The sequence below is a fragment of the Bubalus kerabau genome, chromosome 12 (genome assembly GCF_029407905.1).
Source record: "Bubalus kerabau isolate K-KA32 ecotype Philippines breed swamp buffalo chromosome 12, PCC_UOA_SB_1v2, whole genome shotgun sequence".
NCBI classification, from domain to species: Eukaryota; Metazoa; Chordata; class Mammalia; order Artiodactyla; family Bovidae; genus Bubalus; species Bubalus kerabau.
The window spans coordinates 49767731-49773914 of NC_073635.1; the positions used below are offsets into that span (position 1 = coordinate 49767731).

General features: G+C 37.9%; 1 long non-coding RNA gene across 1 annotated transcript in view; it reads right to left on the reverse strand.

The window, feature by feature from the left end:
* LOC129624139 (uncharacterized) overlaps positions 1-3142 on the reverse strand; it is a 168587-nt gene extending 165445 nt beyond the window's left edge. The window contains exon 1 of the long non-coding RNA XR_008700773.1: positions 3051-3142. This is a non-coding gene — a long non-coding RNA (uncharacterized LOC129624139). The remainder of the gene's footprint in view (positions 1-3050) is intronic.
* Positions 3143-6184: the final 3042 nt, after the last annotated feature.

A 6184-nucleotide genomic window follows, 5' to 3' on the forward strand; every position in this document is an offset into this window, starting at 1 on the left:
CCTGGTAGGCTGCAGTCCATGGGGTTGCAAAGAGTCAGATATGACTGAGCGACTTCACTTTCACTTTCATGCATTGGAGAAGGAAATGGCAATCCACTCCAGTGTTCTTGCCTGGAGAATCTCAGGGATGGGGGAGCCTGGTGGGCTGCTGTCTATGGGGTCACACAGAGTTGGACACGACTGAAGTGACTTAGCAGCAGTAGCAGCACCATGAAGTCTTTATCCTTCCTCCTCACACATAATCCCACGTTTAAATTTCCCATGCATTTAGAGAGTGCACTAGCTCCCAATATCCACATTGGGAGGTATGGCTAACTCCTTTTCCCCTTGCTTATCATCACTCTTTTCTTCTGACAGTGGCACTAATGTGGCTTCCTGCCCACTAAAGAGTGTAGGTAAAAACCAAAGGAGCCTAGACCATTTCCACTTATGGAAGATGCTAATTACTTAATGAAAAAATGCTTTGGGGATGACATGGAAAGCAAGGTATTTTAAAAGTTAATTCTTAAAATCAGAAAAAAAAAAAAAATAAAATAAAATCAGATGGCACCTACTTTATTACATACAGTGGAACGCTATCATAGTTTTTCCCAACCAAACTTCCTTTCAGAGTTACTGGACTTACTTAAAAATCCTCTAGGTTGTCTTTTGAATAGAAATGACTCTCTGATCAGGGGAATGCTGAAATCAGACTGAACTCTTCTGATCTTATGAGCACCAGATCTACTCTGGATTGTCTTTTCCGAGGTCCACTCTACCCTCAAAATGAATCACAAGGGCATGTTCCTGGTCCCTGGTTCTTATTCAGATTACATCCTAAAGACTTTCTTGAAACAATATCTTTCTGATAAGACAGAGATTTAAAAAGTCTTGATTTTTTTCCTGCATCTTTGCATCTCGGAATGAGGATCAAAGAGCTTCACTACATCAAGCAGAACATCAAGCAGATTCCTTCTGGGTCTCTTTGAAGGCCCAGTGGACAACTAATGAGCCAGCTTTCCAGTTGGGTGCTGGAGGGATTGGGAACCCAAGTCAAATGAGCAAATCCTATTCCACCACAGCTCTGTGATGGAGACCTCAGCTTTCAGCATAGACCAAAGCCCCAAACCAAACAAATTCCATATCAGAAGCCAGGGCATTTCCTCTTGTTCTCATTATTCTCCAGCTTATCCATTCTGTTTCCCTCTCTTGGAAATGTTTTCTCCTTCTATCAGTCATTCTTATTCTTCCAATTCTAGAGTAGGACACTATACCCTTTCTTGTTGCCATATTGGCTCTCTGTTTAGAGTGGATGGTGCAGAAGACAAAGCATAAGATGCTAGTAACATATGGAATTTCATCTGTTAAGTCCCAAGTGTCAGTACCAAGTACTGCACCAGAGCAATAATATATTTTTAAAAAATACAATTAAAATGAGTCATTTAAGATTATGCTGACTAATACAGTTTAAAATTTATATAAGGCTTACTTTATGATACCAAGTATTTGGGATTTCAGCTATTAAGTTGAGGAAAAAATCAATTAACTATGGAGCAGAAGAGAAGAGGCTAATTTCATGTAAGGGGTGAATATCTCATAATCATTGAGGAAGTATGGTAGAAAGATGACCAAGTTCTTTGGAAGTAAGGTGAATGAAAATGCAGTGGAAAATGATGTGTAATTGATAAAATCAGGCTGAAGGTAGAGAGAAGTAGCTCTCAGAGTAGAGAGCTGAGAAGTTTTTAATAAAAGAAGACATGCAGCAGTTCCCATCAAACATGATGTTTTACAAAATAAGAAAAAGTATTTTACCTGTTAGAAATTCCACAACATTTCACATTTTCTGCCATTCCTCTTGACTGATGATAAATCTTTTTTATACTTTTATTTTATTTTTTAAACACTCAATAAATTTTTATTTGATTTTTGTGATTTGATACTCAGAGTGAAAATTAATCTCCATGTAATTTTAAGAGAACTAATTAAGGCAATATCCACAGTTTTATTTTAGTTGCTTTTCTCAGAGTCTATGTCTATATGGTCAGAATTAAGGGGAAACATGACTAATAATCTGGGTAATTCAATCAGTGTCTCTGGGAACACACTATTAAATTCTTCCCCTCCCTGTGGCCCTTTCCCCATGTCTCATTCTTATTTTCCCCAGTAGCACTCTTGAATTTTTTAGAAACCTTGAGTTATCTGGATAAATGTTTTCTACAATTCACATTACTTGAATATATGTAGCTTGACTGTTATTAGTAAGAATTCTTTTAAAATCTCCACATCTGCAGGGGGTATCATAGAGAGGAAATAAAGAGCTACATTTTCATTGGCTATGCTGGTTACCTAGTTCAAATTTTTGAAATACTCCAACTTTTAAAATGGTGCTCATAGATAAAAGTATTTGCACAGTCATGTATTAGAATTGACTTAGTTATTTACATTTAACTTTTCTTCATTTAACTTTGTATAACTATTAAGGCTATTAAATATTACTAAATCTTCAGCTTTTTTTTTCTTTCTCAATTGTTTTTACCTTAAAATCAGAAAAAACAGCGTGCTGTCTTTTCCTTTCTCTTTCTGTCTCTCTAGGATTTAAACTTTGTGAGGGCAGGACCTATATATTCTCTCCTTATAATAAACATGAAACTTTTTTCCTTGCTTACAGTTCAATGGGGTTCACTTAATAAGTCAAATTCAGTGTGAATCCTTAAAAAGAATCTTTTGCATCTCCCTGAAAACATCTTTCTAGTAAAATGTGTTTGTTAAATGACTAGGAATCCTTTAACAAATAAAACATAACCCTGTTTGCTGCTCTTTCCCTCTGAGGTGATGATAAATTGCTGAGAAATAAAAGCCTTCATACTAATAACAGAGGAAAATTGACTCTAAGATCCCATCATTTTGTTTACCAGCTGTCTTTACAATCCTATAATCACCCTAGCCACATTACAAAAAAAAAAAAAAAATTGTTCAGAGATAGTAAACTAGACCAGAAACAAATGATCTCTGCTGAAATTAGTTTAAGCAGGGGAACAGGCTGGAAAGAAAGATTTGATCCAGAAACTTACCTATATCTCAGGCATGGTATCCGGTGACCACACACCCGGTGCTGAAACACAACTCAGGAGCATTACATCATCATGACAAACTTTCATTGGCTGCAGAAACCCCAAGGATAAGACAGGCTTTTAAGGTGCTGAGTGAAAACCCCTGTTGGTTCTTTATCAGACTTTTGCCAAAATATTGAAAGACAGACTTTTTCTAGTTCATGCTATCATGACTGAACTTACAAAACATTATTAACCATTTCCTAGTCTTATTTGGCTCCACTATAGTCACCAATTTTATATTTAACTCTAACCTGTTGGGAGAGTTTTTTCTTTTAAACATTAAAAAAAATTTTTTTAAAGCTTATTTTTATTGAAGCTGCTCGTATTTCTCATGTTACTCTTCAGGCTATTTTTCTCATTTTTAAACTACGTTTGACTCAGTAAATCTATTTTTCTCTCTATTACTTCTGTTTTTGTTCTCTGTAGGCAAAAAGGGCCAGCACCCACAGATTTAAGAAAGCACAAGTGCTTTATTTATTTTGAGCAGTGTAGTTGGAACTAGTGCACCAAGCCCCTACTTCCTCATTCATTTTCGTCATTAGCTTTTTTTCTGATTGAACTCTATGAGTTATTTGTGTCGTGCTTATTACCATGGTGATTTATAAACCAAAACCATGTGTGTGATTTGAGGGTGATGAGGAGCTTTCAGTGACTGAGTGAAAGTGATGGTTAGGGTTCCTGCACCCCCTCTGCATCCATTTCTACCACCTGAGGCAGAAGATTTTGATGTAGGGGAAGGTGATGTTTTCATAAAAAGAGAAACATTTTCATGATTAGAGCTCATTCAGGAGATGACAATAATACCGCATTACTAATGAGTGTCAACCTGTTTGTCTGTCTGCATTTCTTTGTCTCTGTCAGTTTGTCTGTCTCTAGCCCCTTCTCTTAAAATTTAGGACTACAGACAAGGACCAGGAGATGACAGGTGTGACTGAATCAGTGTCTCTTTTAGAGTCTCATGCCCACTCTCCCAAGAACTTGACTCTCTGGTCCCTTAAAGACAAGTAAACACACACACACACACACACATTCTCTATACATTCTCACAAGGAGAAACTGGGAAAGCCATGTCTAGTGCAAACCTGCTCAACTAGGAGACCTCCCAGACTCCCGTTCTCAGCCACGTGCCTTGGAAGGGGCTCGACTGATCTATGGCAAGAGAAGGAGTGGCTACTGAGAATGTGATCTCTAGAGAGATCCCTTAATTATTATTTCCTAGAATCTGGTCTGGAAAGAATAGCTAGTGATTGTTTTCCCATTATAAAGACTGATAATGAGGATTCAAGGCCCTAGATAAGAGTTTTGAGAGATTTAAGAATATTTTTTAAACAGTGATCAGAAAGGAGAGAGAACCTTTTCTTATTTTGTCTCTGCTAAGTGGAGGGACATACCTACTGGTCAAGAGTTTCAACACCGAGTGTGTGGTCACCAAATGCATGCCTGAGATATAGGTAGGTTTCTAGATCAAATCTTTCTAGGATCTACAAGGTAAAAGAAATCACTTTCCCTGCCCTTAAGGTTTTTTATATGAAGGAAGGCGGAGTTGACATTAATTCACAATTACTATTGAAATCTGATAGACATACGACGGGTATATATACAATGGTGGGCATCTCAGTGAGATTGCAAGATCCCAAAATAGGGTATATTTGAAATGAATTTTTATGAAATAGAAGTTAGCTAACTGAAGGGAGAGTAAAGAATTCTGTTAAAGAAAACAGAATGGAAAGGAAAGGAGGAATGACTAGCATGGTTTGTTTGAGGAACAGCATATAGTTTTCCATTTACAGAAGGAAAGAGCAGTGTGGAAGAGGAGACTAGATGATAGATATGATCAAATCATAGAGGTTTGTGGGCTAAGCCATGGGATATGGACTTTTTGAATACCACTGTAGGTCGCCCAAGAACGATCATCAGATTTTGACTGAGCTCTATTAGTCTAGTGGTAGCATAAGGAGGATGGGAATGGACTGGAACTGGGGATACAAGTTAGCCTGAGGTTCAGTTGCAGTCTTGGCAGGAAAGAGATAGCACTTTCCAGGGGCTAACTGTAGATGAATTACTGAGGGACTATTTATACGGGCGTGAGCAAGGTTAAGGGAATTAGCAAAGGATGGTGAAGCACCCAGGGAACCATAATGGTAGGAAGCTTTTTGTGCTTTATGTCTATCACCAGAAGCTGAAACCAATGGGAGGCTGCAGAGAAGAAAAGTTAGACACTGCAGTAAGTAGAGATGACCTCTTGAAGTATAGAAGACAGTTTTATACAGAAGTGAAGAGAAAGTATCCTTTTATAAAAAAATTGGAGTATAGATGCTTTACAATGTTGTGTTAGTTTCTGCCGCACAGCAATGTGAATCAGCCACACATTTACATATTTCCCTTCTTCCTTGGATTTCTTTCCCATTTAGGGCACTGCAGAGCACTGAGTAGAACTCCCTGTTCTATACAGTAGGATCTCATTAATTGTCTATTTTATAAATAGTCGTGTATTAATACCAATCCCAATCTGCCAATCCACCCCATCCCCACTCCCCCTTAGTATCCATACATTTGTTCTCTATGTCTCTGTCTCTATTTCTGCTTTGCAAATAAGTTTATCTAGAGAAAAAGTGTCTTGAGGTGGGAGTATGATGGGAAATAAAAATATCCAGCATGGTTGCCTAGCATTGTCATCAAGGACAGAAACAAGCAAGACCTGAAGTCAGGTAGTGGGGCTTTGGAAAAGTAAATAGATATGAGAAATTTTAAGGAGATAAGACTCAATGGTATTGGCTAGTGGTGTGTTTGTGTGTGTGTGTGTGTGAGAGAGAGAGAGAGAGCGAGAGAGAGAGCAAAGGGAAATGGAAACCTCTAGGTAGGACAATTTGTGCTTTCTATTCCTGACAAATGGATGAATTTTTTTTCATTGATAAAAAAGATTTCACGGATATATGCTATGTTCAGTCTAGCAAAAGTTACATTTGGAGGCTCCTGGAATGTCTAGACAGAAAAGACAATTATATCTCCATTCAGAGGTCAGATGAGAAATCAGGATCAAAGATGGGGCTGCACACTCGGGAGATGTGGTTATATGCATCATTTTCAAAGCC